Source organism: Lissotriton helveticus, chromosome 1_1 (genome assembly GCF_964261635.1).
Source record: "Lissotriton helveticus chromosome 1_1, aLisHel1.1, whole genome shotgun sequence".
Lineage (NCBI taxonomy): Eukaryota > Metazoa > Chordata > Amphibia > Caudata > Salamandridae > Lissotriton > Lissotriton helveticus.
This window is the reverse complement of record NC_136057.1, coordinates 1,553,532,053-1,553,557,476: the sequence shown is the minus strand read 5'-3', so window position 1 is coordinate 1,553,557,476 and position 25,424 is coordinate 1,553,532,053.

The following is a 25,424-nucleotide window of genomic DNA, read 5'->3' as shown; positions in this document are numbered from 1 at the left end:
CTTCCGGTGAGAAGCAGGGTGGAATTTAAAGCATTATGTACCTGTCATCGGATCGTCAACGGCAGGGCACCTCTTCCCCTACAGGGTCTGCTGACACAATACGAGCCCTCTCGTTCCCTCAGATCCTCTGGCTCGGGGCGCCTGTCCATTCCTAAGGTGTCCAAAGCAAGGATGGGCGGCAGATCCTTCAGGTATCTGGCTGCATCTAGCTGGAACAAACTTCCTGTGGCGTTGCGCCTGGAACCCTCAGAGCCCATTTTCAGAACCAAGCTAAAAACATTTCTATATGCCCGGTAGCGGGTTTCCACCTTAGTACCTTCTCCTGCTAGCGCTCGCATCATAGCGCAGGGACACGCCGTTGTGCGTCACCAAGCGCTTTACAAGACCCCCTATTATTATTATTATTATTACTGTGGCGTGACAAAAGTCTGGACGTGCAAAAAATGTTGTTCCGTTGAAGGAGCGCCGGGACTGAGGATTCACTTTGTCCATATCATCTTGCCTGAGTAGAGAATTCCCAACATAAACCAGCATCACCCAGGGTTTGTCTGGCTGAGATGTAGCAAAGCCCTTCCTCTGGGTTAAAGGAAACTGATGAGCGTGTTGCACTTCGTTCTCCCAGTTCCAAGCTGAGAGTTCGGGAAAGGCCCCCTTTAATAGTGAGATGACAAAGGCCTGTGCCTCCTGTCCCTCCACCCCCTCTGGAATGCCCAAAAGTCTAATGTTGTTGCGTCTCTGTCGGTTTTGGAAGTCTTCCAACTTCCATTGAACGTCCTCAGTGAAATTTCTCCTGGACCTCCTTGAATTCCTGCCATCTTGAGACTTCATCCTCTAGCTTCCCAGTCCTTTCTTCCACTTTAGTGACTCTCCCTGCCATTTCCACGTATAATTTGTTCATTTTGCTTAGTGAACCTTGAATTTTTTTGTTTGCCTGCTTAGCTCTTCTGCTCATGGATCTAGCCTCCCCCTGCATCTGCTTTAGTGTGGCATAGAGCAAGTCCATAGTTGGAGTCTGAGGTGGGGTGGAAGCCTGCTGTTGGTGTTGGCTGTTCATTCCACGTCCTGGTGATACAAATGAGAGGTAGCGTAATAATCTCAATCTAATTTTTTTGCCACTTCAAGATGTGAAGGACTGGTGCGGGCCTTGTGGTTCAGGCGCGGTCTGTTTTACTGTTGCTTTGCCCTATGGTTAGGCGAAGCCCTCTGGATTGTGCTCTCCTCTGCAGATAGGTCGGCGTCTGAATCTGAGCCACCAGTATAGCTCTCCCCACTCCCCCCACTCTCTCCAGAAGTTGAGCCGGAGTCGTCGTTCACAGAGAAGAAGCAATCGTCACTGGGTGAGCCTGGGCCTGGCCGTGGGCCTGCGTCGAGGAGAAGAAGGGCTCTCTGTCTCACGGGGATAAACCTTCTGCACCAGCAACCTCCTCCAGATTAAACTCGCTGCTCGCTATCTCAGGGGTTTTTACGCCTTAAGTAGCCCCATCCTTCATCCCTTCTTCAGCCGAGTCACCTCCAAGACTTCCGCTGTATTGTGCGGAGCCCCCCGTAGCGCCAGTAATATTTTTATCAGAAAGGTTCCCATCCCAGTCGGGTTGTGCCTGTAGTATTGGGGTTCTGTCTGTTCCCTCTATTTCTATTGTTGGCCTGCTGCAACACTGCCCCTGCGCTCCGTCCCGGTCCGCACACCGTTCTGCCGGAGCCGCTAGCTGTGAATCAACGCAGTTCGCCGTCTTGTCCCCAGCTCCTGCTTTGCTCACCTTCATCTGCCGTGCCTGCTCCGCCTCGTCACCTGCTGTCTGGGAAGGCTGATCCACCAGCTGGTCATCGAGGCACGTCTCGCTCGGTGTTCTTCGCTCCCCTGCCTTCTCAGCTTCAGTTTGCGAAGAGCCAGGAAGCTGACCCGGACCGACCGCCACCACAGTGCTGAGAGCCTCAAGACTTGCTGATGCGGCAGGTAACGACTCGACCAAGGTGGGTTGGCAGACTGTACTCCCCTTTGGAGTATTAGTGCTAAATTCCTATTCTTTCTGTTTGTACTTGACACCCTTTTTGACAGCTGCCTCGGTATCTTTTTGCTTGACTCCTTTGATGCCCTCGCCTGAGTCATCTGTGGTACCTGTGTTTTTTGCGGTCTGTTTTCTTGTTTAAACCGCTAAGCGTCCAGCGGAGCTCGACACATGGGCAGGGACATTCGGGACATTCGGATTTGGAGCATCCTTCTGCTCTTTTGGTTTCGGGCCTCTTGGCGCCATAGTAGCTTTTAGGAAACAAGTTTTCACAGCTGCAAATATCGAGAACAAAAGTCGATGCGGTGCCTGCAAAAATACCGGAGTCAGCAATCTACTCGAAAAGCAACGTATCCAGCCAGGAGCACCAAGCATTCTACAGCATTTTCACAATCGTCACGATCTGCAGGGAGAGAGGGCTAATGCGACTTCATTCTACGGCCGGTCAGTGGCAATCTTGCCTCGCCCAGTGAGTAAGACCATGTTTCCATAGGAAAAATATTTTTTGACTTTCCTATAACTTTGGCATTATTTGACAAATCTTCATGGAGTTTTCCCCAAAAAGTGCTCTGGTGATTCTTCTTGCTCATGGAAAGTTTTGGGCCGATTCAGAAAGTGGTGTATGAGAAAAAATGGGTAAAAAAAAGGGTGCCTCCAATTTTACCTCCCATAGGACCTTTGAACACATCTTCAGCCTGAACAGTTGGATGGAATTACACCCAATTTGATAGAAAGGTAGATTTGGTTACACAGATTGTGCTCTTTGTTATTTGGTGTAAATCCATTCAGTAGTTTTTATTAAATTTTAGAAGAAAAAGTTAGGGATATCTGTGACCGAGGATATTTTGCGGTTACACCTTGATTAATCGTACAAATTATGAACTTGCCGCGCTCTGATTGGTTGGCAACACTTCAACCAGGAAGTCTTGGCAGCTATCCTGGGAGTCACTTTACCGAGTTCCAAGAATAAAAAGTGCAAAATATTTGAGAATTCTCTACAAAAAAATGAATGCAGGCTCCTGCGCTTGTTTTAAATTAAGCCCCTGGGTGAGGCCAGGTCCAATCATATAATAAATATGGGAGGGTGGCACACCATGCCTTCTACTAGGGCTTATTGAAGCCCCAGGACTGCCACCTCCCAGGGGCTACATTTAAGTTGAATGCAGTGGCCGCTGGAACCCCTCACAGGCCCAGGTACTGCCACCTACCTGAGGCGTAACTGAAATTTAATACGGGGTGTGCATGGAACCCCTGCATCCCCAGGGACCACCACCTCCTTGAGGCTGTACTTAAATTGAATGAAGGGGACCATGCGGACCCCCCAGCCCCAAGGCACTTTATGATATATATGCAGCCAGGCAATATGGCCTGCCCACGCCCTGGGACCGCCTCCTCCCCGGGGAAAAATTGAAGAAAGAAAGGAGGCCCCCTCCTGGAGCCATAGATGGCCCTTGGGACCACCACCCCACCCCCCCAGGGCCGGCTCCTGCAATATCCTGGGGTGACCACACCCAGGACAAGCTGTTTTCTGTCACTTGGCCGGAGCTTTACTGCTCTCGCCAAGCCACTGCAAAGACTCTGCTTCTAGCAAGAGAGAGTATAAAAAATGCTCTTGCTTGCTAGAAGTGGAGCAAAATTGCTTTTAGACAGAGTGAGCTTTCCAGTAGCTCCTTATGTTTAAAAGCAATGTCGGCTCCTGCAGGAGGAGATGAGCCGTCAGGGACCGCTGGGCCTTCATGCTCCTTCCGCAGTCCCCAACAAAAGTGACTGGGCACAGAGAAGAGAGGACTGGCCCCAGGGGATGGGGCCCCCAGGACTAAATTTGACCCCCTCCTCCTATTTAAAAAATAAAAGAGCTGACCCTGGGTGTCGGGGTCCCCAGGCCGAAATCTGTCCGGGAGGGTCCCCTTTCCCTAATATTTTTTAAAAAGCTAAAATAAGAAGGCAAGCCCTGGAGGAAGGGGTCCCGGGGGCTGAAATTTGCGCAGGTGTCTGTTCCTTGCGTCCCATACACTGTGATATACTAAAGTTTTCCATGTGATGGGTAGACCCATATATTCCCAATACATCCCTTCTTCGTGCTATAGCAACTTATTTCAATGAGTCTTGGGGAATTGTTAAAGCATTTCCATACATAACTCATCACTTCCAAAGTCATAGCCCTAAAAATAAAAAATAAAATTGTTCAGATTAGTTATTTTAAATGATGTGTATAATAGTACCACCAGTTTTTAAATGTTATTTTGAAACACCACCTAAGTACTTTTGAGGTGTGCATGTTTTTACCTCTTCTACCTTTATTTCTTCATACCCTCCCCACAGTTACTCTGTCCATGATTTACTATGCCCACTTATCCATCACAGTAAAATTACCTTTACTGGGTTGTCCTATGTTCCATCCTAATTTCACTTCATCCCCTATATCTAATGTCACTGAAATCACAAATTTATTTAAAACAAGATATCATACTTTAACATTAACTGCAAACCTTACTTCATTTGAATAACTTGTTTACAATATTCAATGCTTAGTAGGTCTCTCCCTAATCTATGTAATTCAAAAATTGATAGCCCTTTGCAACCCACCCTAAAGCTAAACCTATACTATTAGTTTCCAATTAAATAACCTGTAACATGTTAAATCAACGTATTTTAATTTGAAAGTTATTCCATATCCTAATGTTAGCCTAGTTTTATATATTATTAAACACACATTTTAAACTGTCTTGGTAAAAGATTTTAATAACATGTCTATTACTTCTATTACAAGTAATTGAACTACAAGCTGTGGCGACGCTCTAGTAGTTGGGGAGGTGCGCCGGAACCGGAAGGCGGCCATTTTAGGTGGCGGCCGCGGCGATACAGAGCGCACGCACATCCCCATTAAGAGGAAGGGCCCCATCGCGACCAGGAAGGACACGCACACCCTACACTATCCAGACGCGGCCGAGAGCCACCAGCACGGAGCAGTGCATTCCTATCCCACGGCCTTAGCAAGCTGGCGGATCTGCGGGGGCAAGCCGAGGGGCCCAGCAGTGCAACCAGAGGCAGACCCCAGGTGTCCTCAGTGTCGGGGGGTGCCAACGACGGTGCAGGCAGCAGAGAGGACGACGAGGAGCACGGAGAAGCGCGACAACTGCCAGGCAGCCCGCCCAACCACGCGGTTCCCGCCCGGGCTGTCCCAAGGGGCGACGTCAAGATGGCAACGCCGTCAACTTCTCTGACCCACATGGTGCCGTTCCTCCCAAAGAGGGGAGACCCCTCCATGCCCTGGGAAGACTGGAGACGTTACTTCCTAAATTACTTGGAGGCCTTGGAAGAAGAAGGTGAGGCCGCGTACACGAGCCAGAGAAGTAGGAAGATACTATTACATAATCTGGGCCCGGTAGGACTGACGGTGTTTGACACCATAGTGAAGAGCCCGAGGGCAGCGACGGATACGGATGTTTTCCAACATGCCCTGGAGGACCTGGACGCGCACTACAGACCAGTGGTTTGCGTGGCCATTGACAGACACAAATTCTTCCAGAGAAAACAGGGCAGCGGAGAAACGGTGGATGAATATGTGGCAGCACTGCAGAAGTTAGCGCTCACCTGCAAATTCGGGACCCTCCATGATGAGTTGGTGAGGGACCAGATAATAATGCACACAACTAGCACCCACGTTCAAGAAAAACTGTGGGTCAACGGGGACGCTCCCCTGAAGGAAGTGTGGGCCTTGGTGAAGAAGGCAGAGATGTCCAAGCGATGCGCACTAGCCGCTGGAAAGGACAGCGGGAACACGCAAACGGTCTGCAAGATCATGACGCAGAACAAAGGGGATAAACAGAGGCAACGGGACCCACCAAAAGGCCTAGAATCCAGGAGCTGCCAACCCACAGGGGGATCATACCCGAAGACAGGTAGAGGAGGAAGACCAAGCTGCTACAGATGCGGAAGCATGTCGCACCTAGGCAACGACAAAGTATGCCCAGCGTTCAGGGCGAAGCGTGCGTTCTGCGGCGTGTTCGGACATTATGAGAAAGTGTGTCGTAGAAAGACCAAGGAAGCCACGGTCAAATACATCGACCAAGGAGGCCAGGCAGAGGAAGAAACGCAAGAGGAAGAAGACGACCCGGAAGAACTCCTCTACATCGACGTCCAAGTCCTGGATGTGGGCTGCAAGGAAACGGACAAGCCGAGACTCAACATGCACATGGGAGGTATCCCGATTGAAATAGTAGCAGACTCGGGTGCCCCCATCACGATTGTGCAACGACAAGTTTGGGAAGAAAAGTTCATGACCAGAGTTAAGGAAGAACTACGCCCCATGGATGTGAGACCAGTCACCTACACGGGACAGAGGACACCCATGCTAGGGTATTGTTCACTGTTATTTGAATTTAAAGGAAGACACGCACAGTGTAAACTATATGTAGCGGAACACGGACCATCAGTACTCAGTTGGAAGGATCAGGGAGCCCTGGGAATACACCTGAATCCAGGAGGCATTGAAAAGGTACTGTTGATGGACATGGAAGGCGGACAGGAAAGCGAAGCTTGGCACAAGGCATATCCAAAGGTGTTCAGTGGACAAATAGGAGAATTGACCAAGTTTAAACACGTCATAGGATTAAAGGAAGGAGCGAAGCCCGTCATCCACAAAGTACGGAACATACCGTTCCGCTGCAGGGAGGCAGTGCAAGATGAGTTGGACAGACTGGAGAAAAGCGGAGTCATGCAAGCCATCGAGAGCGCAGAATGGTTATCGCCCTTGGTGGTAGCTCAGAAGCCGAATGGGAAGGTGAGGCTATGTGTAGATCTCAGGGAGCTTAACAAAACATTTTAGTAGACAAATTCCTGCTCCCACGCATCAATGAAATGCTGGCCATGACCAAAGACGTCAAGTGGTTCTCGACAATAGACCTGTCGTCGGCCTACCACCAGGTGAAACTGCATCCGACCTGCAACCACTTAACCTCCTTCATAACACCTTTTGGGTGTTACAAGTTCGTGAGAATGCCGTTCGGACTGGCATCCGCCGCAGCGGTATTCCAGAACCTGATGCACAGACTCTTTCGGAAGGTGGACGGTGTTCAGTTTTTCCAGGATGACATTCTGATAATGGGAAAAACCAAGCAAGAGCACAACGAGAAGCTACACACGGTCCTACGTACACTGCAAGAAAACGGGCTTACTGCGGAATGGACTAAGTGTACGTTTGGAGTCCCCTCCGTCACCTACCTAGGGCATGAAGTTAGTGAGAAGGGGATTAAGCCGAAAAGAGACAATATGACGGCGATACAGGAGGCACCTCAGCCTGAAAAGAAGGAAGACGTCCGGTCATTCTTGGGAATGGCCGAATTCTATAGCAAGTTTGTCCCCAACTTTGCTACCAAACCACACAACCTACGCCAATTGCTGAAGGAGAGGAACGGGTTCAAGTGGACCAAGGAGGAGCAGGAGGAATTTGAAGCCCTTAAACGGGAAATGGGGGAAGCCATACCACTTGAAGGATTTGACCAGGCTGCCGATTCCATACTTACCACTGATGCCAGTGATCGGGGCCTTGGAGCAGGGTTGATGCAAAGAGATGCCAAAGGAAAATTAACTACAGTCAGCTTCGCATCCAGGTCCCTGGCACCAAATGAAGAGAAGTTTAGTGTCATTGAGAAGGAGATGCTCGCAGTGGTGTGGGCGATGGAACGTTTCCGCCAATACTTGTGGGGAGCCAAGTTCTTGGTCCGCACAGACCACAAAACCCTGGTCAAGGTCCGAACATCCAGTGGGCATGCGCACGCCACCCCGAGAATAGCCAAAATGACACTGAGGCTGTTGGACTTTGTGTACGAGGTGGAGTACATACCAGGGCCCCAGAACAAAGTTGCAGATTTCCTAAGTCGAGCAGCAGCCAAGGAAGGAGTGGATGATCAGGAAACACCAGGATGGGAAGGCTACACGGTAGCGACCATACAAGACATGGAGCAAGTGATTAGTGCGCAGGAATGGGCCGAGGCCTACAGGCAAGACGGAGACTTGGAGGCAGTCAAAGGATATGTCACCCATGGGTGGCCGGAGAAGAGGCATCTAAAGGAGGACCTGAGGAGATTCTGGGAGGTGAGAGAAGAGCTGTCTCTTGGGGAGGATCCCATGTTCCTGCTCAGGGGAGACAAAGTCGTCCCCCCCCAGAGTCTCATTGAACACTTGATGACGTTGTTGCATGAAGGGCATCAAGGGATCATGAAGACCAAAGCTTTAGCCCGACAGGCGTACTGGTGGCCAGGAATTGATGCCCAGATAGAAAGATACGTGAGACAATGTGACTCATGCTCCAAGGCGGACAAGTCCCAAGTCATGCTACGGCCCCAGTTAGGAAAGTTTCCCATGCCAAGTGGACCATGGGAAATGTTGTCCATCGACATCATTGGACCGATCCTGAACATGGAAGGAATACAGAAGTATGCCATAGTATTGATGGACAGGTACTCTAAATGGCCTGAGCTAGCGGTGAAGGACGCTGTGGACTCGGAGGCGGTGATATCGTTCTTGAACGCGGTATTCACTAAGGAAGGCATCCCCAAACTGATAACGTGAGACAATGGGCCGCAGCTCGTCTCAGCCAAAAGGGAAGCATACATGTCAAGGAATGGAATAGAGGTCAAGCACACTCCCATATACCACCCGACTGGGAATGGGCTTGTGGAACGTTCCAACCGAGTGATAATGGGAACAATCCAAGCGGCCATAAACGACGGAAAGGATTGGGAGAGAGAGTTACCGAAAATGTTATGGGCCTACCGCATCACTCCGGGCAGCACAGGCTACAGCCCCTTTAAGGTGTTGAGGGGTCGGGAGCCGTTTACCAAGGATAACATCGCGTGGAGACAAATGGTCGTGCAAAGCAAATGGTCGCCGGCGATAGTAAGGAGAAACTTAGAAAAGGCTCAGGAGACCTACACGGAACAATTCAACAAGCGACGGAATGTACAAGAAGTGTCATTAGAGAAAGGAGACTGGGTGAGAGTGAAGGTGGCGACCATGAGGAAGAAGGGAGAGAGCAAATTCACTCCACCCCTGCAGGTAGTGGAGCCATATGGCAGGTCAGCATTGCTCAGCGACGGCAAGGTATGGTCGCAGGACAGAATGGCCAAATGCAGCAAAATACTGAAGTGGACCATTGGAACAGAAGAAAGTGTGGAAGGTAGTGCAGAGATGGTGAACGAGGAAGGTAGAGGAAGGAGGCGAGAGCAAGTAGAAAGAGAGGTTCAGCAAGTGGAAGAGGAAGAGAACACGTGCGGCGGGAGCAACAGAGAGAGAGAGAGAGGTAGAAACATGGACATGGATGAACCCCATGCCTGAAGAGCAAGGTGGAGAGATGGTGAAAGGAATGGTGAGAACGAGAGCAGGAAGAGTCGTGAGAACTCCCAAGAGATTTGAAGACTATGATATGGACATTAAGTAAGATGTTTTATCTCATTCTTGTGTTGAGTGCTAAAAGGGGGAGATATGTGGCGACGCTCTAGTAGTTGGGGAGGTGCGCTGGAACCGGAAGTACCCGACCGGAACCGGAAGGCGGCCATTTTAGGTGGCGGCCGCGGCAATACAGAGCGCACGCACATCCCTGGCGCTCCGTGGTAATAAATATATGTAAACTCAAGACCTGGCTCAGCGCTTCTTTCAAAGGGTAAAACTGAACTTTACACAAGCAATCAAATAGAAATCAAAACAAAACAATTGCCTCTGAAGTCACAAAGTATAATGGGAAAAGGGACGATGAAAACGTAACCCACTGTATGTCTTCACTTGTGCTTTGTTGGACGTGCTTTGCTTTTTTTTAACCTGCAATTGTGGGCTGTCACTTCTGTGACCTTTTGACTGTGAACTTTTCCAAGCGCATTCTGCAATGTGCAATTTGCCATTTTAGAGTGCGATCATGGCATTTTACGAATTAGCTTATGTTTGAAAAGGATTTCCCCAAGAACACCCTGCTCCTAAGAGCACCACACTTTGTAACAAGCATTTGCAATGCAATAGGTCTAGCATTTAAGCAAGTTTAATCTATTGGCATTGCAAATGACATTGCCTTGTATTTACGTTTTAAAAACCAAAACATAAATAAAAGTAATTGTCATTTACAATGCCATGGGCTCAAACTCGCTTAAATGCGAGACCTATTGCATTGCAAATGCTGTGAACGTAGGGCCAAGATCAAGGGCTTGCCTGTGTCTCTGTCCAGAGAGACAACAGCCTGCTCCCACCCGACTGCTTCAGGCAGCGCCATGACTATGCATTGCTGCCTGTCACAGCACCAACCCCGGCAGGTTCTCAGAAAGGCTCGGACATATCAGTTCAGAGCTTTTGGATCTGATAATTTCAGCCAAAAAGCACTCATAATTGCGAATTGCATTATTTCTTCCGACGAAAACGCTCAGGTGAAATAACACCACTTGTAATGAGTGCAAAAGGGCTGTTGCCATAGCACCAGTGTCCCACGAGATGTGCCTGTGAAGAGGGGGTCGGTCAGCGTTCAGAGATTTGTTGCTAGCTGCGTTTACACTGTCACAGAAATGGAAACCATGCACAGCTTGCTTTGTGTGTCTCTGGAAATAAGTATACTAATGCAACTGTATGGGAAATGCATAGAGCAATATCAGTGCCTGGAAGTATTTTTCACGGCACCTTGATATAGTTCCATTTTAGTGTAAAAAAATTACAATTTATTGAGGGGTGTAACTGTCATTTGATCTCTAAGGTTAATTACAGACTATTGCCAATAATGTTAAAGCCAAACTGTGGTTAAGCTTGACAGAGAACCAAAGACCTCTCAAAGCCCACGGGAGGTCGTTAAAGCACCATTAGTACAGTGGCCACATGCGAACGTGAAGAGAGGACAGAAAAGGTGAACACACATAAAACAATAAGTTGCTGGAGACAAAAGGCCCGATTGGCCTCAAGATTCAAAGGTGTTTTCTTCTCATCTGAAACCGGAGAACGGCACGTCATACAATGCCGGATGTATAAACTTGTGGGGTGCAAGAAAGGGCATACTGAAATTAAGAGCCAAGCCAGAGATGTGTGCTCCCAACAGTACATATTTTAGTTTTATGTCAAAGGCCCGAAGGCCAACATTATTCATATCCCTTTTATTACTGCCCAAACACAGCAGCAACAGTATCTTAGAACTTAGAATACTATAAAACATTCCAGAACTTAGAACATGAATAAGTCCCCTTGAGCAGCAGCCATCTTCCTCTTTTGTTGCTGCTCAAACCTAAGATAAGTACCATGTTTTAATACTCTGTATAAGTAAATTGGAATGGAAGATTAATTAGCAGATTTGAGGTTCAATCAATCAATCAATCAAGCATTTAGAGGTTAATTTCATTTGGGATTATAAACGGAATATGTATGTTAGATAAGAGATTTGTGTAACAATTTTAGAGAAAAATGAACATTTTTGATGTCGATCGAGTGAAATGATATAAATTAGAAAAATTGTGACTTTTAATGATAAGGAGAAAAGTTTTTGATGAAGTATTGTAGGAGATTTGTGTTGGGAAATGTTTCAGATTACCTTTAGTTAGGTACGGTTGGGAAGTTGACCGTTGGTGGTGAGCGCGTGGAAGTGTCTCGAGCGCTTGCTGCGTAATAGGGGGGCATCGTGTATCGTTGAATCACGAGCGCATACTGCGCGCATACTGCGTTTCGTCAAGTACAGGCGCGTGAGGAGAGACAGCTGGAAGAACGTTGAGAGGAGAAGCGCGGGGTCTGGCGCGCACTAAAGGAGAGAGACTTTCTGGGCATTAAGGGCCGCCGTACGTACGTAACGTGCGGCGGCCATTTTAGATGATTGGGAGTCGTAAGGAGTTTAATTAAGAGACGTGGTCGGCCATAATTTGGGAGTAATTTTGTAGTCTGACTGAACGGTGTCAGTTTCAGTCAGGCGAAGTTCGGAAGGTCAGAGGGAGGTGTCGGTTTGTGGTTTTGAGAGCGGAGAATTTAGATTTAGGCATATTTTTGATTGAAAATACTTTGGATTGTATTAAAGGGAGGAATTTAAGGAAAGTAATTATTTAATAAAGGAGAATTTAAAGGAAAAGGAAAGAAAGATGGAGAAAGAGGATTTGAGTATGGAGGAAAGGATGAAAGAATTCATGGAAAAGAAGTTTTGAGAGTTTTGTGCTAATGTGGAAAGGAGATTTGAGAGCACAATATCAAAGAAAACTAAAGAAGGTGAGAACAGACAGGGAACTGGTGAGGAGGATGGTTTCTACACCACAGTGGAGGTTGAGTTAGAGGCAGGTACTTCTGAAGGAGCAAAAAGAAAGGATAAGAAGAAGAATGTGATAAAGAAGAAAACAACAAAAGAAATGGAAAATATAGGAAAGAAGGAGAAGGCTATAAAGGCCAGAGGGAGTGCTATAAAGGCACAGAGAAAAGAACATCGTACTGTGGCTTGTGATGGTAGTTCGACTAGTGGGGATGTGGATCTTACGTGCAGCTCTAGTATGGAGGATTCTGATGTGGAAGAGGTTAAGGTAAAGAGAAGGAAGTTGGATGAAGAGATTAAATTGGAGTTTGAGGATTTTGTGGATCCTCAAGGAGAACAGATGTTTGATCCATTGTTGATTCAACATCCACTATCTCCTCAGTGGTCCCCGGTTGAACATGTTGCCAAGTACATAAGATATTGGATCGGGAGGGAGATGCCAAAGGAAATAAGAACTTGGCTAAGGTCGGAATGCCCGAGACCAACTCTAAATAGTAAAGTGGCCTTCACGCCAGAATTAGATCAAAAGATGTTAACTTTTTTGAATAACAAAGGGGGAAGAGACCCGAGAAGGGGTCTAGACAAAGGATTGAAGGGATGTCAAGATAGAATGCTTGATATTTTGGGTCCCTTAACTAAGATTTTTGATCTGTGCGAAGAAGCACATACTAATAACACTGGAGTTGACGTGGCAGAAATGCGTCAATGGGTTCAGCGTGCTGTATGTTTGCTGGGAAATGCTAACGCAGCACTCTGTTTGGAAAGAAGAAAGAGTATTTTGTTTAAAATAGATCCAAAATTTGCAGATTTGGCTGGCAAGGAATTGGGTGAGCAGAGCAATGGGCTGCTGTTCGGGGATGATTTTGTGAAGGACATGTTTAAGTACGTGGGTACTTTCAATACTTTACAAAAAGCACAGAAGGATATCAGGCGTGTTTTTGGTTGGGCCGGGGGAACAAGGGGTCGGTTCCCCGGCCAAGGAAATGGAGTTACACGAGGATTTTATGGAAGAGGTAACAGACCCTATGGAACAAGTTATGGAAATGGATTTGGCTATGGTTATTCAGTAGGGTATGGTTATCAGAGGACCAATCAATGAAGTTTCTTCCCACAAAGACAGAGGGGAAGAGGAAGAGGAGGAAGATCAGATAGGAGACCAAGAGGAGTATCAGGTAAGCTACTTACAAGACCCTTTATTTATGGAAGTAAAATTGGGCGGCAGACTAGCCCAGTTTGTTTCCAGATGGCAAGAGATAACACAGGATCCATGGGTTTTGGAAACTGTGGTTGGATACAGGATAGATTTTATCAGTGTGCCAGTTCAGGAAAGGGTTCCATAGGTGTTAAGGTTTTCAGAAGAGATGGAAAAATTAGTAACAAAAGAAGTGTTGGAGTTGGAGAGGAAAGGAGCGATAGAGTATGCAGAGGAGGTGCAAGGTTGTTTCATAAGCAATTTGTTTCTTGTGGAAAAGAAGGACAAGAAGATGAGGTCGGTAATCAACTTGAAGGAGTTGAACGATTGGGTTGTTTACAACCATTTCAAGATGGAAGGGATACATATGTTAAGAGATTTGTTGAGAAAAGGGGATTGGTTAACGAGATTGGACTTAAAGGATGCATATCTAACGATTCCGATGTGTCAGGATCAGAGAGATTACCTTCAGTTCAGGTGGTTGGGAAGGCGCTGGGGGTTCAAAAGTCTCCCTTTCGGATTGACGTCAGCTCCTTGATTTTTCACCGAGGTGATGAGGCCAATTGCGGTTTGGTTGAGGTCAAGGGGAATTCGTTTGATTGTTTATCTAGACGATATTCTGATTATGGCAGAAGGGAGAATTTTGGAGAAGGAACAAACAGAGTTTGCGGTGAGAGTAATAGAGGATTTGGGATTTGTTGTGAACAAGGAGAAGTCTTGTATGGTTCCAAACCAGGAGATGACATTTTTAGGTTTCAAGATACAGACGTTGGATTGGGTGTTGAAGTTGCCTATGGAGAAGGTGAAGAAGATCAAGAAGGAAGTAAGGAGAGTGAAGTCTGCAGAATGGATTACTTTGAGACAGTTGGCACGTCTGTTGAGTCTTCTGTCTTCTTTGATTCAGGCAATATTCCCAGCTCCACTTCATTATCGTGCTTTGCAGAGGCTGAAGGCACATTATTTAAGGAAGGATGTGAGGTACTCTCAGAGGATTGTGATAAATCAGGAATCACAGGAGGAATTGGAGTGGTGGCTGATGAGGGTGGAAGCTTGGAATGGTCGAGTGATTTTTTGAATGATGTCAGAGGTGGATATAGAATCGGATGCAAGTTTGTACGGTTGGGGAGCTCGGTGTGGAGAGGTTTCGACAGGGGGACAATGGTCAGAAGAGGAAGCCTCTGTGCTTTTTTTAATAAAATCATGATTTTCTTTACATTAAAACTGTGGAAAATCTACATTTTCATTATTTATTGAACAAGTTCTAGAATTAAAGAATGAGAAAATTCTTGCAAGCACTCTTGATAGTTGTGTGCATAGAGTGCATACTATTTCAGATTCTGCTTGTTCACCACTGAAGAGGAACATGAAAAGAACAGCAACATGTTCAGCATTGCAGGAAGCGCAAATGGATTTGAAACCTACTGGGTTTTCGGCTCGGCTGGGATCCGGTTGCTCTGCTTTGCAGACAATAATAACAAAGTAATGTGGAGGGGGTGGCACAGACGGGCGCTGAAGCTGAACAGGCACGTACAAAAACATAGTCTTGATAATAGATTTTAATACATTTAAAAAACAAAACACTCACTGAAAATCTGTGCTTTCGATTACAAAACAGGCAGAAGGGGTGTAAGCTCAAATCAGGCGCCGTGAAAAAACACAAAGCACGGCGCCCCATGCATATAGCTGTGTGTTCCTAAGCAGAAATCGGAAATTAATAATTAAAAAGCAGATGGGCTGGCGGTGGGGACGTCTACGATGGCGACGGGCGGAAAGCAGTAATTAACAAGACCTATGGCACTGGAATGCCGGCCGCCATTGTCCCGGCTGCTTACTGCAGGCACAACCTGCTTTGCTTACATTCAAACACATCATGCCTGCAGTAAGATAAAGTCAATAAATAAAATAGTGTTCACAGACTAAAATGAAGGCGGTGTTGTGCAGCTGCAGGAGCACTGTCTGAACGGAGGAGAGGCAGCGCTGTGTGCGTGCTGTGGAGTACTAGGGCTGCCGTAAATAAAAATAAACTAGGGCGAAAGTCAGTCAGTCAGTCAAAAGCTTTTATTTCGGTTAAAAACCATAAAAAGGCATATTTACATACAACAATGCAGTTTTAATAGGTTTATACATGATAAAAATATTAAAAGACCTCAAAGGATCAAATGTAATAAATAAACATTAAAATGTTATAATTATGGGGATGAGTATCTTGCTAACGCTCCAAGGATTCCCACCAAACTACCCAGTTTACTTTTATAAAGGAAACCCTCCCATTGTTTCACAGGAGGTTACCCCGAGGGGAATAGTTTGTGAGAATACCTTTTTTTAGTGTTGCACACCTTGTAAACCACATGGACAGGAGGAATTTAGATGTTACATAGACTGTCAGAAAGGCAGTATCCGTTTTAAGAATTCTATACGTCTCCCTGTAATCCCTAATGCTCCTGGACTTGCAGAATTGAATTATCCTTTTCGCTCTAGCCCGAGAGTACGAGGGGCAGAAGAGCAGAACGTGCAGATCTGTCTCTCTGCTTCCCTGGCACCCTGGGCAAGGGCTCACTGGAGGTGTGACTTTAAACCACTTAGCTGTTGCGTCCCTGAGGGGGAGAGAGCCATGCCTAAACTGGGTATAAAGTTTCCTGGCCAGGGGGGGCTGAATATCATCCAGAAATCTCTCAAAGTTAGCCTTGGTCTCTAGGAAGGTGTCAGTCAGCCTACCCCGGGAAGAACTTGAAACTAAGAGAGCCGAGCCATACTCTCTCAGTGCCACACTCAGAGTTTTCTTAGGGAGCACAAGGCAAGTCTCCTCGGGGGAAGACCACATATCCCCCCTGCCAATGGCCCTGGAGAGGTGCTGGATGTGCTTTAGCCATGGAATATTCCCCGCACCCCTGATTGCTAACAGGTCCCGTAGATCCTCCCTATAGCTCTCAAGTTCCGGGGTGGCCCATAGTCGTTTCCAAAATAACAGAGGACGATTCGAAATAACATCCAGGTCTAGCCTTAGTGGGGTAAAAGGTGTGCTCTGTGGTAACCTCAAAAGGCGCCTCATAAAGCTATTCTCGGTAAGGGAGAGAGGGGCCACACTTGCATGTCCCCAAAGGTCCGCGCCATATATTGCGCCACCTCTCGCCTGAGCTTTGTATATTTCGACGGGCGGTCCCACCAGTTTGAGGGAGGATTCATTAAAAACTTTTAAAATACCGCCCGAAGATTGAGCAAGCCTCAGATTAGCTTTGGTAATGCGCGACCCCCAATCCATTCTGTCATTTAAGACGACCCCCAGGTACTCAAAAGTGGACACCCGTCCAGGGCCACTCCATCCAGGTGCGGGTGGGGGCAATTAGAGCGTTTTAAGTTAAACACCATGTACTTGGTTTTAGTAAAGTTAATTTCTAAGTTCCTCACTTTACAAAACCTAGAAAAGACCTCCAATGTGCGCTGGATACCCCCCGATGATTTAGACAATAGGAGGGTATCGTCGGCGAACATTAGTGCCGGTACCTTCCGTCCCGCTAGACTGGGGGAATCCAGATCTTTTGCTCCCAGTTGGAAGGCGATCAGGCCATTGAGGAATAAAGAAAATAGCGTGGGGGCAAGGATGCACCCCTGCCTCACGCCCCTTTCCACTGAAAACGGGGTTGACAGCTCACCACCCCTCCCGTGCCTCACCCTGTCATACGTGCCCTGGTGCAGACGTTTAAAAAGATCACACAGGTAGGCCGGGGCTTCCATCTCCTTTAGAATAACCAAAAGCTTGTCCCTCTGGACCAGGTCAAAAACGGACCTGAGGTCCACAAATATCAGGTGCAGGCTGCCCTTGCCTAAGATGACCGTTCTCCAGTATATCAGCTGAAGCCTGAACAGCTGATCGATCGTAGAAACGCCCGCCTGGAAACCTGCCTGCAGGGAGGTTAGGATGTGGTGGTCGTCCATCCAACACTGCAACTTGGTTAGTAGGACTCGGCCGAAGAGTTTTTGGAGAACATCGATCAAACTTATGGGGCGATAATTGGCCGGGTCCAAGGGAGAAGCCTTCTTGTGGATGGGTATTATTTCTGCCCCCAGCCAGGTCGGAGGGTTGTCCATACCCTGCATGATGGCATTAAATAGATACAAATATATGGTGCCCAAACCTCTTGCTCGGTCCGGTATAGATCCCCAGGAATCCTATCAAGGCCTGGGGCCTTCCCCGGTGTCAGACTCCTGATTGCTGTCTTGACTTCCAGGATCGTACATGGATAACTATCATGAGCACTGTTATGTTATGTTATGTTAAAGGAATTTGGTACCGCGCGCATTCACCAATTGGTTTCTTGGCGCTCAAAGACATGTGGAAAGAAGGCACGGGGGAGTAGAAGCAGCTAGTCGTGAGCAAGATGGAACAGGTAAGTTTTCAGGAGTTTGTGGAAAATAAGATAGTCAGGTGTGAGCCGTATTGAGAGGGGGAGAGAGTTCCAGGTGGACGGAGCGAGAAAGGAAAAACAAGCACCACCGTGTTTCTTACGTTTAAACCTGGGAGTGATCAAGAGGTTGTGAGCAGGAGATCTAAGGTGGCGAGAGGGAACGTGGGGGTGCAAACAGAGGGAAATAAAAGCAGGGGCAGAGGCAGATAGGGATTTGAAGACAGTGCATCCCATTTTGAAGGTACAACGGTGCGCGACCGGGAGCCAGTGTAATTTTTTCAACATCGGCGTGACATGGTGGTGTTTGGGCTGTTGAAAAACTAATCTGGCTGCCTGGTTTTGCACCAGTTGGAGCGGATGAAGATGGTATGCGGGGATCCCCACGTATAGACAGTTGGCATAGTCTATACGTGAGGTAACCAGGGCCATGATGACAAGGGTGAGAGCCTCTGAAGATAAATACCTTTGGATCTTCCCAATTCTGTGAAGGTGAAAGAAGCAGGTCGAGGTAACAGCATTGATGTGGGGCCGCATCGAAAGGTCACTAGAGATAATGACTCCCAAGCTCTTCACAGAATTGACAGGACAGGGGGGGACCAAGGGCTAAGGGCCAGAAATTAGGAGTCCAAGGGTGCGAAGGCCCACCGATCAGAACCAACTCTGTTTTGCTAGGGTTGAGCTTCATCTGACTGAAGTTCATCCACTCGAAGATGGTAAGCATTATTGATTGAAAGTTGGAACAAGAGAGAGGGGAGGGGTCGATGGGAAAAATGAGTTGCAGATCATCTGCATAATTGAAGATGGTAACAGATGAGTGTCGAAGAGAGGCATGAAGGGGCTGCATATAAAGATTAAACAAAAGAGGGGACAAGGCAGAACCCTGGGGAACACCACAGGAAAGTGAGATTTGGGGAGCGGAGAAGGTGGACAGTTGTACCGATTGGAAGCGGCGTTGGAGAAAGGACACAATCCAAGACAGGGCCGGGCCAGTGATGCCAGCATTTCTGACACGGTCGATCAAGATGTCATGATCGACCGTGTCAAAAGCGGCCGAGAGATCTAATAGCACCAGGGCCTGGGCCAAGTTCTTATCAGCCCCCTGTCTCAGCGCATCCATAACCGCAACCACCACTGCCTCCGTGGAGTGGGCTGGTCTGAAACCTGCCTGTTGGTCATCAAGGAAATGAGTTTCCTCGATGAAGGCACTCAGGCAACGGGTGACATAGGTCTCCAGGACCTTCCCCAGATAGGGGAGAAGGGAGATAGGTCGATAGTTACCTAGGACCGCAGGGTCAGAACCGGGTTTTTTTAGAATAGGTACCACCACTGCTTTTTTGAAGGCATCGGGGACAGAGCCTGTGGAGAGTGAACGATTTAGCAGATCAAGAGGAGGACCAGGACAAGCCATAAAGGCGTCTCTTAGGATTTGGGGAGGGCAGCAGTCGTGAGGAGAACCGGAGCCGACAGCCTGTAATAACGAAAGAAAAATGTCCAGAGAAATAGGGGGGAATTCATGCAGGGAACGAGGGTTCGAAGAGGGGAGGACACTGACCTGGGGCGTGGAAGTGGAGGGGATATTGTTTTTGATAATGGAGATTTTATCAATAAAGAAAGAGTTTAAAGAGTCGCACAGAGTCTGCGAGGGTTGAGGCTGAGGCGTAACACGATCAGGGAGGGAAAGTTCAGCCACGATGGAAAAGATTTCTTTTGATTTTGATGCGGCGCTGATAATTTTCCGGGAGTAGTGGGAGGATTTGGCCAAAATGATAGATTTTTTGTAGGATTTTAATAGGCCAGTGTAGATGGACATTAATAGGGGATCATAGTTTCGCCTCCAGCGACGCTCAGCCTGTCTAAGAAGTAATTTGTCAGCTTTCAGTTGGTCAGTAAACCAACGCTGAGCATCGTGAGGACGTTTAGATTTAATAGTTTTAACCGGGGCGACCACGTCGCTGGCTTGAGACAGCCAATGGTCAAGTGTGGCAGTTTGAAAATTCAAGTCAGAGTGATCAGAGGGGAGTGTGGAGGCGAGGGTCGAATGAAAAAGGGAAATGTCGGCATGCTTCCAATTGCGTGCCGAGAAATTGGATACTAAGGGGGGACGGGTAGGAACTGAATTTTTCAGGGAAAAAGAAATAAAAAAGTGATCAGACCAGGTGCAGGGGTAAACCAGGGGAGGAGAGATATCCAGGTTAGTTGTCCATACCTGGTCAAGGGTATGGCCCCTGTTGTGAGTTGCGACGAAGATATGTTGCAAAAAATTAAGACCAAGTAGTAGGTCGGTAAATTCAAGCGAGGGAGTAGATTCATGGGGATCTAATGGCCAGTAATTGAAGTCACCGATGATCAGGACCCTGGCGGAAATAATGGCTGTCTGAGAGATGAGATCACCAAACAGGGATGAGAAGGAAAGCATATTAACAGGGGGGCGGTAAACTAAGACACAGATGAAAGAGTGAGTGGGAGACGTGAGTTTCAGCGTGAGTATATCAGAGTTTAATATAGGAGAGGTTATTAGGGAGGTGAATAGTAAGTCAGAGCGGATAATGGCAGCAACTCCCCCACCCGGTCTACCAGAGGACCTGTTAGATTGAAGGATATAAAATCCCGTAGGTATAGCGGCCATGATGTCCGGGAAGGAATCCACCTGGAGCCAGGTTTCTGCGAGGAGCAAGATGCCAATGTTGCCACTGTCCAGGAGTTGAAATATTTCGAGTTGATGTTTCGGGAGTGAACGGGTGTTAAGATAAACTATAGAAATGGAGCGAGCACCAAGAGAATTGGTACTGATGGGTGTGGGGGCGGCATTACAGTGGATGGGGTGACAGGGAAAGGGGCCGGGGGGGTGTAAGAAGGAAGAGAGGACAGTATGCCACAGTTCTGTGCAATAGCAACTATGTCAGGAGCAAGGGGGGCACAACATTGAAAGGAACAAAGATCTTGAGATGAGTAAACAATGCGACAGGTAGCATGCATGGGCCAGGGCCTCGGTCGGCCGCGGACGGGCGCAGACGGGCTTGACTTGTGCGCGACTTCGGCGCGAAGTCGGCGCTCCCGCTGTGCTCGTCCGCTGCGCTTCGTCCAGGTCGCCATTTATGCTGACTGACGTGAACCACTAGCCCGCTCACCTGCACGGTGGAGAGGCAGGGCGGAAGTGGTGCAGAACCGGAAGTGGCGCTCGTGCAGGGACCCTCCACGCAAACGGCACACTGCCGGGGCGGACCGGGGTCGAGAGCAAAGTAACTAAGGTGAGCAAGTTACCGTGACAGTCCAAGAAAAAATAAAGCGAGCACTAAAGGGCATAACACAAAATATAGCCAAGACAGTTTTAAAATAAGCAAGCAGCTCGTAATCAGCTGAGTAAGGTTTAAAAGTTAATCGGCGGCGCTGGTGCACGCCCGCAGCCTTCAAGCCACGTATGTCAACCTGCGAGGCTAGATTCACAGCGAGATATAGACTAGAGCCCTGCAACCACTAGCCCGCTCACCTGCACGGTGGAGAGGCAGGGCGGAAGTGGTGCAGAACCGGAAGTGGCGCAGCACCCCCATCGCAACGGCTAGATCAGGAAGATTTGAAGATTCAGCTGTCACTACTGTGGGGGCCACGCAGTCTAGTGAGTAGAGGGGCTTAAAATGAGCAAGCCACACCTCTTCACAGAGGTTTGGGACCACCGCGGACAGCCCTGCAGCCGGGCCTCCACGCACCAAATTCCAAAAGTCCCTTAGCTCCCGGGCATCGAGTGCTGCTCTGATTTTCTCCCATCTGTCAGCTTCCCACTCTACCTTAGCCGCTTGAGTTAAGCTTTTATATAATTGGCATGCATTCCTAATAGAAATCTGGGTGCCCGTTTTCACCTCCTTTAGGAGGGATGATTTTGCCTCGCTGCAACTTTTATTAAACCAGTGATCTCTCTTGGAGGTTCTCCCCCTACCAATTTTGGGAGCTGTGAACAGACCAGCCAGTGTCGTAAATAGCGTATTGTGAGTGGTCTGGAGGGCCAAGAGATACGAGGACTCAGAGTTACTACTCTTCAACTCACTAACCTCAGCTAGGGCCCCTGCAACCCGGTTATATATCTCTGCAAGTTTATCAGGTGCCTGGGCGACCCTCTCCTACCTGATTCGCCTACCACCCGCTGTTAGGAGTAGATTCTGGCTAATTGGGGGCCCTGCTCCGGCCTGTATAGTTTGGTTCCCCAGAGAATGAACTAATTCGAGTGACAGCAAATTGTGGTCGCTGTCGACTCTTGGGATTACACTGAACATTTTTAAGTGAGCCCAGAATTCCTCATTAGTCAGAATATAGTCAATTGTCGTGCTTTTCCCTGGTCTGTTGTAGGTGCGAGCGCCCGGTATGTCAGAAGGGAGCCTGCCATTGCAGGCCCTTAGGGAAAATGCTACAACCAACTTATTAATCGAGAGAGCCAACGGCATCAGGCGGGTTTCTGGGTACATGGAACATTCCGGGATTAGCCATGTCTCATCCTCCTCAGTAGTGATAGGTGGAATCCCCGTAAGCGGCTCAAAATGACAATTGAGATCAGCCCCAATAATTATATGATACACAGGGGGAAAGGAGGATAAGAGTACCTCCAGGGCTTCCGAAGTGGATAGACCTATTTGTCGGGGGAAGGGGCGTAGATAGATATTAATTACTGCTAATACCGTACCCCCTTTGAATGACAATGTGATGCACAAGATATCCGGGCAGTTAGTATCAATTAGCTTTACTGTGTAACCCAGATGGACTGCCACCCAAATATACAGCCCTCCAGAGGGTCTTCCCCTTGGTCCCTGGACTGCCGCACTATGGTATGATGCAAAACCTACCCTCACAGGGGCAGGCAGAAACCAGGTCTCTTGGAATAAACAGAGATCATACCCATCAACCAACTTCCCCCACTCAGGGTTTAGTAGCTTTGTCTCAATCCGGCTACATTCCAGGAGGCAATCAGAGTGGAACATTGGGCCATTAGCCCAGAAGATGCTCCTATGGGATGCGCTAGGCCGGGGGCGATAGATGTTGCCTGTGGGTGGGAGTCTGACTCGGTTCCATCAACTGGTGGTGCACAATTATCAGATGTGGAGGGTGAGGCATGCTTCTCTAGGTTGGTAGTCTGTACTAAGGGCCCCCTTACTGTGCATGGGCCTCCCACCTCCAGAGGTACACAGGGAGGTGAAGCCATGGTGGGGGCACCCAGCGGTAGTCAATCCACACTACTTAAAGCCCTAAATCAATTGGCCACTGGCATATTATACTCGGGGACTGTGTTGCTAAATAAGGGAAGAGGTTGTTCCAGCGTGGCCTGACACTGTTTCTGGCAGTAAAAATACCCCAGGTGGCTAGTATTAATGGTGCCTAAAGAGTCTGGGCCTCTGCTCCCTAGCAAGTGCTTAACAATTACAGGGTCCCTAAAATTAAGAATGATGCAATCACCCTCGATGTCTTTAGGTCTTATCCCCAGCCAATTAACCCTGCTTACAAACAGGATCTCCCCCTGTCCTTGTCCCTTAAAGGGTCGATGCCTATTTAACCAGTGAGCAACCTTATTCTTTAATTCCGGAAATGATTCATCACGGGAGCTAGGCAATGGTGGAACGCCCGTGATCACCGCCACATACGGTGCTGCCTCAGTAGGTAACTGGGGGCAAGGTGGAGACTTATTATGGCTAATTTCTTGTAGTTTGGGGAGGGGGGAGGTTAGGTTTACTCCCAGTTGTAATGAAGCTCGTACTAGTACTCCTTGAGGGGCCCATAGCGGCTACTAATGTGGGAGTTTTCCTCACAGCTGCAGGTACAGTGGGTTGTATAGGGTTTGCAGGAAGGGGACTAGCTTCCTGCCCGATATCTCGGGGTGGGCAAGAGAGAGCCAGGGCCCACTCTTGAGGGCGGGTTCCCTGGTATACTGGTTACCTGATCACTACCCAAACATTTATTGTTAATGAGAGATGCTAGTCGATCATTCCTGGAGGTCAGGGTTTTAAACTGAGAGGTTATGAGCTGGTCTACGTGGGCCTGCAGATCAATTATTAGGTGTGTAGCCCACAATGGGGGTCCAGTGTTAGGTAAGTGGGAGCCAGGCTCCAAATGCGGTGTAGGGAGTTGTGAAGGTATTTTGTGCACTTGTTTTCGTGCAAATTTCGTCTTCCTTCGTTTAGAGCAAGGATTGGGGGCCTTTTTCCCTGCAGGTAAAGAATGTAACAAAGGGTCTACTACAGGGGTAAAAACTTCCAGACCCTGTTGAGCGCAGGGTAACTCTGAGAAGGATGTCAAGAATGAGGTGTATTTGGAGGGGTTGACAGTGGTTTCTGGAGAAACCCCTACAGGCTGAGATGAGACGATCACTGGAGTGAGAGAGAAACGCCTCTCATTGTTTTCAATAGCAGTTGAGACGACTCCAATCGTTTTTTGAAGCATTTTGTCTATTGCGGTAAGGGTTGGTAAGGGTTGAGTCATAGCTGCCAACTGTCTAGTCATGGGACGAGAGGTAGGAGCCTTGTTGCTTTTGCTCATGTTACTCATAGTCCGATAATAAAAGGAGGGGAAGAATCCCGACTAAACACAGTTTATAATAAAAACAGGTTATACTAAGGTTTAGTTTACAAAATCACACTAAATAATACCGCGATTGGGAATCCCTGCTAGTTATGCCTAAACATTTAGAGGTGAGCTTTGACTGCTAAATAATAATAAAATAAAGTTAAATATAAGTAAGAAATTGGTGCCCACAGGTGCAGTGCAATTCAAGGTAAATACCAGTCAATGTCAATAGTTGCTGGGAAGAGTATAGGGGGTGGCCCAGCCCAGCCTCGTTCGGCCCCGGATGGCCACAGACGGTCCCGCCCTTGTCCCGGGCTTCTCCCGGGACGCTCCCGCACTACGGGGAGGATGCAGGAAATATATATCGTCGGTGAGGAGCGGTGCTCCAAGCCCCGCTACAGGTGTGGGCAGTGTGGAGGATCCTGGGAGTGGTAGTCCTGGTGGGTCAGTAGTCCACGTCCCCTGACCGCGTTGGATTCGCGGCGCTCGAACACAATACAGCAGCCCCAGTTTCCACAACAGCCCCGAGTAGGCAGCGAGTCCAGGTGACCAGACCCTCGACACCTCTGACGATGTGGCACCCGCGAAGCGGGTGCGGCGAGGTGGTTTAAAGGTGCCGGTGGGGGCGGTGCTCCGAGCCCTGCTGCAGGGGTGGGCGGTGTGGAGGATCCTGGGAGTGGTAGTCCTGGTGGTCAGTAGTCCACGTCCCCCTGACCGTGTTGGATTTGCGGCGCTCGAACACAATACAGCAGCCCCAGTTTCCACAACAGCCCCGTGTAGGCAGAGAGTCCAGGTCAACAGACCCTCGACACCTCTGGCGCTGCGGCACCCCGGCGAAAGTGAGCAGGAGGAAAATAAAAGACAACAGGAAATTACAAAAAAAAGAAACCAGTAACCAGGTCGCCATTCACGGATCAGCTTCCTAGCTGGGATGGAAGTGGCAGGGAGGGGAGCATATCTATAACCATACCCACTCTGGTGCTGCATCAGCCTGAGTGTCCCTTGTGAACAAAGAAACCGAAGGATGTTCCTCT